This window comes from Ruditapes philippinarum, unplaced genomic scaffold, assembly GCF_026571515.1.
Source record: "Ruditapes philippinarum isolate M1 unplaced genomic scaffold, ASM2657151v2 ctg9278_1_1_1_1, whole genome shotgun sequence".
Taxonomy (NCBI): Eukaryota; Metazoa; Mollusca; class Bivalvia; order Venerida; family Veneridae; genus Ruditapes; species Ruditapes philippinarum.
Genome location: NW_026861211.1, coordinates 33830 through 44985, shown reverse-complemented (window position 1 = coordinate 44985; position 11156 = coordinate 33830). Strand labels below are relative to the sequence as shown.

Genomic DNA, 11156 nt, shown 5'->3' with positions numbered 1-11156 from the left:
ATGTTTACATTGATTGGATCTGTGGTCAATATTCTAAGAATTCAAATGATTGGTGCACGGATCGTTGATTTTAAGCTATTTTATGTCATGTGATTTCTTGGTGGGAAACGTCATTGTGTCTTTGTTGTTGTAAAGAAGAGTTGGTGGAAAAATGGTCAAGTTATTTATTTCTTTAGTTGGTATGTATTTATCCTGACTGCTGCTAAATGCTTTATTGTAAATAAAAAGAATTGCATTATTGTGATACTGTTCTATTTTGATCCAGTTTACTGATTGTGAACTTTGTAAATAAGTATGAGTTTCTGAAAGACATGTGTCTATCAAGTCACCTTTCATCTTTTATTCAGCATTAATATCTAACCTTGCAGTTAACAGTCACTGGTGTGATAGTCAGAGAGATAATAGTTAGATTGATGTACTGCACTCATCCCTCAGATGGTAAGTTACATGTGTGATGTATTGTGTATTGTTTAAAAGATAAAATATGTTAATTGTGTGTATAATTCCATAAGCTATGATATGATATTTAAGGACTGTTGCTGAGTGTAAAGAACTGAAGTGGCCACTAGACATGTAATTGATTATGTAAGATATGATAATAATTAATGCATTGTTTCTACTTTATTTTACTTTATATTTACATATTGTTATATACTTATTTCAGAGTGTTGTTGGTTTGTACTTATCAAATCTACTTGATGTAACAACCTTATTAGAAGATTGGATTGGTATATAAACATATAAGAACTTCACAGCTGTTGTTGAAATGATTTAATAATCCCGAACTTACTTGACCCTCAGGGGCTCGGATAATTATATTTATATTGCGCCGAACCACCCCTATTACATCTGGCGCCCAACGGATATTTCAACTATTGTCAACAGCAAGTGAATTTACAACCAGTGAAAAGTGACACACACCAGTTTTATTTTGTTTCATAATTTGGAACAAAACGGATTTATTTAAAATTGTGGTTTATTTCTGTGTGCAACAGGATTGTTTACTAAACTGTGGAATATATTTATATGGGATTTACTTTGTGTACAATTATATTTATTTGTACACATCTACATGTGTACATCATTTTAACTTACATGGATTTTACCGTAATCATTATATTAAGGTGAAGTCATCGAGGCACGAGGATATACTCTGGAGTAGAACCAATTTCTTGAAGACTAGGAACCTTTCGTTCAGGACCATTTGATTATTGCTACTGACATCTGAGGACAGATTTTCCAGGAAGGAGGAGGAGTGAAGAGAAGTAAAACTTTAACATTTATAACCATTATTTGTAGAAGTGATTGACATCCAAGACATTTAGGACTTTACATTCATAATCCATGTGGATATTGTTGTTTTAACTGAATTGTGCTAGTGGCCAAAGGTTTTGTTGTAACAGTTTATACATTTCAACAGAGTGTGAGTACAAATTTTTGTTATATGTTCATAAATTGCAGTTAAAACTATCTAAATTTATTTCATAAATTGATGTAAGACTGTAATTGAGATAATTTCTTTTCATTTACTGTTGTAAAGTACAGATAGACTATATATTATAGTATTGTCACTGGTATTTATTCATAACTGCAGTTTCTGACATATAAATAAACATGTATATTGTGTGATATTGTAGAATGTAAGAGTTCACTTGCAAATTAACTAACTCTTATAATATTCTCTTTCCTATATCTATTTCCCTGTCTGATCTGAATACATTTCTACAGCCTTCAAGTCTTGTCTCTACTAAGCAATAAGCAAGTAAAATGTCATTTTGAGACTCATATTTACATTTAAAGTTTGACCCAATTTTGAGATATTTTCGGAAAATACCCTACTTTCATTTTCTTAAATTCAAGTATTTAACAGCTTTGTCAGGATATTTGTTGTGGTGAACTACCTTTCGTAAGTTTTATTCATTTTAAATTTGATTCCTTGTGGAGATACTGTGATTTGAATAGGAAAATTCTTGCATATTCCACATTTTGTTTGTGTAATTGAATTGAACCATTTCGTGTTGTAAAGGAAACCCCGCCATTCGTTGACCCTGGATTCTGATTGGTGGATATTTTTGATGTGGTGACGTATACAACCATGTGACTCTAGTCATATATGCAAATTACTTTGGTGATTCTCTGTTTCCTGTATTTTTATTGGCTTATGTATTTGACCTCAGTGACGTAGACAACACATGACTTACTGAATGTAACCTTTTATGCAAATTGATCAGCTGTTTGGTAACAGTGTAGTACAAATGTAGGTCATTGAGTATACATGTAAAACAGGTGTTTGAGACAACTTTATGATTTAATTTGGTAAACTATTGAGTTATTTTGTTGTCAATTGATAAAATAATTATACAAAGGGATAATTATATATATAAATAAAGGTTATTTCAAGTTTGGAATTTGAATCCAAGGTTGAAATTAAATTAAATAAGTTGTTTACACTTTCAACTTATACAAGTTGATAGGGTTTTATAAAATTACAGAACTGGAATAACTTGGTGTTGAATAAATAAGAATAAAATTAAAATAATATAATAATATATTAACATTTAATAAATATCTTTATTGATTTAAATAAGGATATTTTTAATTTAAAATAGACTTTGATTCTAAATAACAAAAGTTATTTTGAAAATTAATATACATGTAAACTATGTAGGTCAAACTTGATAGTTCAAGTTAACTTAAAACTAAATAAGTTCAAGTTAAGTTAAAATAAAATTTTGACTTTACTTTTAAACTATTATCGTAATAGCACATAGTTTGTGGTTCAGATAAATAATAAATTAATTAAATATGAATTAATTTATTATAATTTGTACTTTGTGTAATAAAAATAATAGTTCAAGTTATTTGATAAGATAATACAATAACTTGAAATTGAATAGTTATAACTTGTTATAAAGAGAAAACAGTTATATCATATGAAGAGAGATTCTAGAAAGCATTTCTTTTCATTTTAAATATTTTAAATCATATTAAAACAATTACTGTCGTTCGATTTGCGCAAATATTTCGATATACATGTACATGTTTCGATGCGTTATAGAGCTCTGAAGTGAATTTCGGTCGTTTTATTTTTGAAATATGTGTTGAATGAACACATAAAAACTTTGTGTATAGCTTTGTATAAGATAAAGCTTGGAAGTTGTTGAAATAAGTTGAAAGTCAAAGGAATAGATATTAGTGAAATGCAGTGAAATAGACACAGTTGAAAGTCAGTGAAATAGATACAGTTGAAAGTCAGTGAAGTTGAAAGTCAGTGAAAGACATTGTTAAAGTGAATTTATTGAAATATGTGGTTTGAAACATAGTGATATTCTCTGGAAACCTAGTGATTTTGTGTTCTGGAAATAAAGTGATTTTGTGTTCTCTGGAAACAAAGTGATTTTGTGTTCTGGAAACATAGTGATATAGTGACTTCATGTTCTCTGGAAACATAGTGATTTTGTGTTATCTGAAACACATAGTGATTACACGTTTTAGTGTTAGTGAAATGTGAAGTGGATGTTGTGAATTTGAATAATTCTACAAAAGGTGATAGTGTCACAAACATTCTTTGTGAATTTGAATATTTCTACAAAAAAGTGAATACCTATATATAGTATCACAAACATACTTTGTGAAATTACCCAAAGATGTCGGACGGAGAGGAAGGAAAAACTTATGAAGCTGCAAAAGGTCCTAGACTTATAACAGAGGAGGAGGAGACTTTATTGTCAGCTTTAAAGACACTTGGAGTCGAAAATTCAGATGATTTGATTCATATAATCAAAAGCAAAGCCTCGTCATTCGGAATTATGGAACCACCAATAAAGACAGAGAAGGAAACTTATAGTTTGAAGTTACCAACACCCCCTACATCTGGATCTACTGCTAGCACTTCTACTCCTGGAATTGCCACTAGTACTGATGCATCTTCATCAACAACAAAGTATTCAGTATCATTCCCTTTCCCAAAACTGCCTAGTTTTCAAGGTGAAGACAACAAGGGTGATGTGAGTTGGGCGACGTTTAAATTTGAGGTTGAAGCATTACTTGTGGAGAAGGCTTACAGGGATGAGCAGATATTATTGGGAATACGAAGAGCATTAAAGGGGAACGCAAGTGATGTTGTTCGGCGATTAGGGACAGGTGTTACAGTAAAACAAGTATTGGATAAACTAGAGAGTAGGGGTGGTTCGGCGCAATATAAATATAACTATCCGAGCCCCTGAGGGTCAAGTAAGTTCGGGATTAAATCAAATCAACAAACAGCTGTAAAGTTCTATCTTGTTTATATACTGATCCAATCAAATAGATTCTGTAGGTACAAACCAACAACACTCTGAAATAAGTATATAACAATATGTAAATATAAAGTAAAATAAAGTAGAAACAATGCATTACATGAATAAATATTATATCTTATGTTCTAATCTAGAACATAATCAATTACATGTCTAGTGGCCAATTCAGTTCTTTACACTCAGCAACAGTCCTTAAATCTAATATCATAGCTTATGGAATTATACACACAATTAACACATTTTATCTTTTAAACATTATACACCATACATCACACATGTAACTTACCATCTGAGGGATGAGTGCAGTACATCAATCTAACTATTACCTCTCTGACTATCACACCAGTGACTGTTAACTGCAAGGTTAAATATTAATAGTGAATAAAAGATGAAAGGTGATTTGATAGGAAATACTTTCAAAGCCTCCCATATTAGTTTATCCAGACTTCACAAAACCTTTCGAATTACACACTGATGCCTCGACAAAAGGACTTGGAGCAGTCTTATACCAGGTAGATGACAACAACAAACATGCAGTGGCATATGCTAGCAGATCACTCAGCAAATCTGAAAAGAATTACAGTGCATACAAGCTAGAATTTTTAGCACTTAAATGGGCGGTAACAGAGAAATTTTCTGACTATCTACAAATGAACCATTTCACTGTATTAACAGACAACAACCCTTTGACCTATGTTCTTACATCAGCTAAACTTGACGCCACAGGTCAAAGGTGGGCTTCAGCATTGGGACAATACAGCTTTGATATCTACTATCGTGCTGGAATCAACAATGCAGATGCAGACAGTCTTAGCAGATATCCATTTGACAAAGAGAAAACACCTGATAACATGGGAAAGATTAACAACAACGAGGTCAAGGTCATTTGCCGAACAACTGTTATACCACCATACATTGAGACAATCCCTTGTGAAAACTTAAACATTCTTGAAGCCACTGAAGACTTAACACAACCTATAGCACAAGTAGAATTAAGAGAACTAAGAAAGAGTCAAAGAGAAGATATCCTCATAGATAGATGGAGACGTGCCTATTTAGATCAGAAAATTCCAAAAACATTATCTAAAGAAGACATTATCATGAAAAGATATTTTAAGAATTTTACAATGAAAAGAGGTGTACTATACAGGAAAACAATTGATGGAGATACAGAAAGAGAACAACTTGTTATACCAGAAAAATACAGAAAAGAAATACTGAAAGGACTTCATACAGATGTTGGTCATCCTGGCAGAGATAGAACTCTTAGACTACTTCGAGAAAGATATTTTTGGCCAGGCATGTTCACAGATACAGAAGAATATATCAGCAAATGTGAGAGATGCATATGGAGAAAAAGTAAAACCAATGACAGAGCACCATTAGTGAATGTAACTACAACTTATCCTCTTGAATTAGTGTGCATGGACTTTTTAACTCTGGAAGAATCAAAAGGAGGAATATCAAACATCTTAGTAATAACAGATCACTTCACCAAATATGCCTTAGCCATTCCAACTCGTAACCAGACAGCAAAAACAACAGCTGAAACTTTATTCAACAATTTCATCGTTCATTATGGTATTCCGACCAGATTACACTCAGACCAAGGAGCAAATTTTGAGTCAGATATTATTCAAGAACTCTGTCATCTACTAAACACAAAGAAAAGTCGCACCACAATATATCATCCTATGGGAAATTCCACGCCTGAGCGATTTAATAGATCACTACTCAACATGCTAGGAACACTCAATGCATCTCAGAAACAAGACTGGAAGAAATATGTACCATCACTAGTATATGCATACAATAGTACACCACATGAGTCTACAAACGTTTCACCATTTGAACTCATGTTTGGTAGAAAACCTAAGCTTCCGATAGACTCCATGTTCGAACAAGTGACAGAAGAAGAAACAACAACAAAAAGTGTAAATGAATACATAGAAGATTTAAAGAAAAGAATGACATCAACAAGAGAAATAGTTAAAGAATTCAATGACAAAGCTAGAGCTAAACAAAAAGAACAGTACGACATCAAAGCTAAAGCAGCAAGAATCAACATTGGCGATACAGTCTTGGTTAAAATTTTAAGATATGAAGGGAAGCATAAAATAGCTGACAAATTTGAAGAAGAAGTCTACGAAGTCATTGACCAACCAATACCAGATGTCCCTGTATTCAAGTTAAGATCGATAAAGTCCAAGAAGGAAAAAACTCTGCACAGAAATCATCTACATCCTGTTAATTATAGGAAAATAACAGATGATGCTGACACAGAGGAATACACACAAGAGAAAGAAGATCATAGAGAGCAATACATACAAGAGAAAGGAGACAAAAATAGAGTTATAAGAGAAAAGAAAGAGAGAAAAGAGAAAGCCGACGTCGGAAATGATTCGGAGAATGAAGCAGAGGAAGAAGAATTTGTACTACATACAAATGATAGTGGGGACGCCCATTTTCCTACTGTAAAGCATGTCTCTGGAGCAAGTGGAGCAAGTGGAGAAAGTGAAACAAGTGTAATCAGTGGAACAAGTGGAAACAGTGAAGGAAGTAATAGTATTGAATCAAGCGGAACTAGTGTTCATAGTGAGAACAGTGAACAAATTGAAATAATAAATCAAGATGAAATTCATGAACATGTTCAACCGGAGTCAGATATAAATGATGACGAAACAGTTATTATTGATGACGACATAGAAATGAATGAGGAAGATATTGCTCATGAGCTTGGACAAGAAGAAGACATCGCTATGACAGATACGGTGAATATGGATACAGGAACAAACATTGAAGAGACAGATAAAGTGAAAGAGACCGAGAAAACAATAGAGGAGACGTATATAACGGCAGAAGAGACAGATATTACAACCGAAAAGACACATGTAACAAACACAGAAGAGACACATGTAACAAACACAGAAGAGACACATGTAACAGACACAGGAGAGACACATGTAGTAGACACAGGAGAGACACATATAACAAACACAGGAGAGACACATATAACAAACACAGGAGAGACACATATAGTGTATATAGTAGTAAACAAATAAACTTAAAAAGTATTGAATGTCACTTAATATCTGATTATTTCAGATATTAAATGCTATATAATGTTATGTCAACAAGTTAACATTAATGTAATGAATGTCACTTAATATCTGATTATTTTAGATATTAAATGCTTATGACAATAATGTTATAATGTATATATAACTATACATTTGTAAAATAGGAAGGTAATTGCAATGTAACAATTAATGTATAAGACATTGATAAATTTTTCGAGGTAAAAACTTTCTTTGTATTATTATTATTGTTTGTAAATTTAAAAGAAAGACCGGACTGAAGACATTTATGACCAATGACGGGACGTCATTTTTTCAGACCAGGGAAGTATGTAACAGGGTCTTATTTTTAGGATCAGGTCCAAGGGACAATACTCTTGCTTTACTGTTGGATTTTATAATTTAGCAAAGGGAGACAAATCCGTCGGTCTTGTCTGATACTTTTCAAGGGAGATTACTCTATTGGTTTTAACTGATTTTAGCTTTTGTTTACATTGGTCAGTATTCTAAGAATTCAAATGATTGGTTCACGGATCGTTGGTTTTAAGCTATTTTTATGTCATGTGATTTCTTGGTGGGAAAAGTCATTGTGTCTTTGTTATGTTGTAAAGGAGAGGTTAGAAAAATTAGTGTTTGTGGTCAAGTTCTTTATTTCCTAAGTTGGTATGTATTTATCCTGACTGCTGCTAAATGCTTTATTGTAAATATGTAGAATTGCATTATTGTGATTCTGTTGTATTTTGGTTCAGTCCATTGATTGTGAAATTTGTAAATAAGTATGAGTTTCAGAATGACATGTATCTATCAAATCACCTTTCATCTTTTATTCACTATTAATATTTAACCTTGCAGTTAACAGTCACTGGTGTGATAGTCAGAGAGATAATAGTTAGATTGATGTACTGCACTCATCCCTCAGATGGTAAGTTACATGTGTGATGTATTGTGTATTGTTTAAAAGATAAAATATGTTAATTGTGTGTATAATTCCATAAGCTATGATATGATATTTAAGGACTGTTGCTGAGTGTAAAGATCTGAATTGGCCACTAGACATGTAATTGATTATGTAAGATATGATAATAATTAATGCATTGTTTCTACTTTATTTTACTTTATATTTACATATTGTTATATACTTATTTCAGAGTGTTGTTGGTTTGTACTTATCAAATCTACTTGATGTAACAACCTTATTAGAAGATTGGATTGGTATATAAACATATAAGAACTTCACAGCTGTTGTTGAAATGATTTAATAATCCCGAACTTACTTGACCCTCAGGGGCTCGGATAATTATATTTATATTGCGCCGAATCACCCCTATTACAGTTGCAAGTGTGTTCCCATGAGATTATGTTAGAATAAAATAATGCAGAATAAACAGGTCTAGGAGTTTATGATATTTAAGGACAGTCTGTTAATTTTTGGACGAGCCATAATTTTACAGATTTTTGTATCCATTAAGTAAGAAAATATTAGAAGTTGCATTAAAATTCAAAACCACAGGCTAAAATTAATAAGGTTACATACTATATGATTAAATGTAACAGTATGGAAAGATTCAAAACAATATGATGACTTTCAATTTTAACTTTTACTAAATATTTGAAAAACATCATGCAAAGATGAAACTCACCACATTACGTTTTGTAAATAAAATACAATTACAATCAATAAAAAAACTAGTCAGAAGCTGCAGATTTTAGTGTAAAACTAAAAAAATATAGATTTGTAAATTTATTGAAAATTTATTGATTGAAAAATCTTTAAATTTCTAGACTATCGTTAAATTTCTAGACTAGCATAGGTCCGGTGAGTCTATCCATAAAGAGCTAGGTTCACTAACCATGGATTTTTGCCCAAGATTTTGGCAAAAAATAATTTGATGAAAAGTTCTAGTTTTAAGGTTTTATTTATAAGTTGAATCCTTAAACTGTTAAAAAAATATGAATTTATAGACATATGTTTACATTTAGTATGATTTATGTTCTATGGAAATACCCCTATTTCCAACAAAATTAGGAAAATTCACGTATTTTTGGTGTTTTAAACGAAAATTAAAGTATCAGCACAGTCCAGCCCCAACAAAATCATTACACCATTGTGTTGTAATGTATCAAAGGCTTCAACTATATCAATATAAAGTCGGGGCTTGCCTGTGCTCTATTCCAAAATAAGATTTTTATCTAATATCTAAACGTCATTTTCTGGCATTAATTTCAGTAAATGCAAATGTATGGAGCATGTATATTGAACTCAACATTATTAATTTTTATTCTAAGTTGTTGAAATATGATTCATAACATATATTTTAATAAATGTTTGCAGGAAAATCATTTCTAGTAATTAAAGGCACTTTCACTAAAATAAGTACGATTATGTTTTGGTACGAGTTCGACGGTTTCCACTGTAACGGTTGTAAACAAAACTCTGGCAGGTTAAAAGAATTATATGTAAACGCTTATAAATAAATGCTGAAATTCTTCTTATGCCTAAATATTTCATTCTTAGAATTAGCAAGGTGTTATTATGTAATTTTATTGATTCATTGAAAGAAGTTATGCTGTTCAAGCTATTTTATTGCTGAATACTTGATCTGGGTCCGGTTCTTTCGCCCTCACAAAAAACAACAACAACAACAACAAAAAACAACTGTGGTCGTTTAAACACAGTGATTAAGACTAAGAGGTTTTTATGTCTTTTTAAAAGGTAGATAAGAAGAATTCAATTAACTTTGTGAAAATAAAATTATTGCAAGTCTCAAAACAATTTAAAGATACAGTACTGTATGTAGAGTATTTAAACTTTATAATTCCACATCGTCTGCATTGATGTATTTGTAAAACTACTTGTTAAATGATGTCATAACATGTCGTAATGTGGCACTAGCTCAGTGGTAGAATGGGAGCCTCTCACCCAGGAGAATTGAGTTCAAAACCTTGATCATGAACTCTTTTTTTTTCTTCTTTTTTTTTTCGTTTTAATAATTAATAAAATAGATAGTGCTTTTTCAGTAAATAATATGTTATTTCATTAATGTATTTATTCCTTCAGATTTTTAGAATTTTAAGTCAGTGCTATTTCATAGTTATTAAGGTATTAAAGATTTGTTAGACATTCAATTGCTTAAAAATTCAACAAGAAGTTTTAAATCTTAATAATTTAGTATTATTCTCATTAAAAAATATTCACAAGAAATTGCCAAAGCAGGAACTATTTTAGGAGTCAACGGACGAAATGTGTTCAGTAGACTTTCCCAGGATGAGAAAAAAGCATGACCAGTATTAAGCTCTAGCTGTTTCCAAGAATAAATAGACAGAAAGTCTTGACTTGTCCTTTTTCACAATTCAAAAGGATCCTTTTATTTTGTGCACGAAATTGCAGAGCATACATGTAAGCAGCCATAACTACATTCATGAATTGGATTATCTACACGAATGACAGCATTGATGTGTATTACTGCCTTTCTTATGGCTGGTGCACATGTAGTTTGAATGTGTTCCTATGTCTCCACCGTTACATGGTACCTCGCATATGGACACCATGAGGAGTTGTGAGACTCAGTCAGGAGTGAGAAAATTGGCTGATAATCTTGCTGATCATGTAGCTACATATATACAGGTATTTTGAAATTGATAGCCATTCAATACAGTGTGAAAGAGAATCGTTAAAAGTAACAGTAATAGAGACAATGCTTAATTAAATTTTTGAATGTAGGCTTCCTTATGTTAAGTGTTTAATTTACACTCATTATGTAGATGTAAGGGCATATTGGAA

General features: G+C 31.7%; 1 long non-coding RNA gene across 1 annotated transcript; it reads left to right on the top strand.

Annotated features, from left to right (window-relative positions):
* The first annotated feature begins 7372 nt into the window (after positions 1-7372).
* On the top strand, positions 7373-8611 carry LOC132714894 (uncharacterized). The gene is made up of 2 exons (XR_009623624.1): positions 7373-8297; positions 8524-8611. It is a non-coding gene; the product is annotated as an uncharacterized LOC132714894 (long non-coding RNA).
* The last annotated feature ends 2545 nt before the right edge of the window (positions 8612-11156 follow it).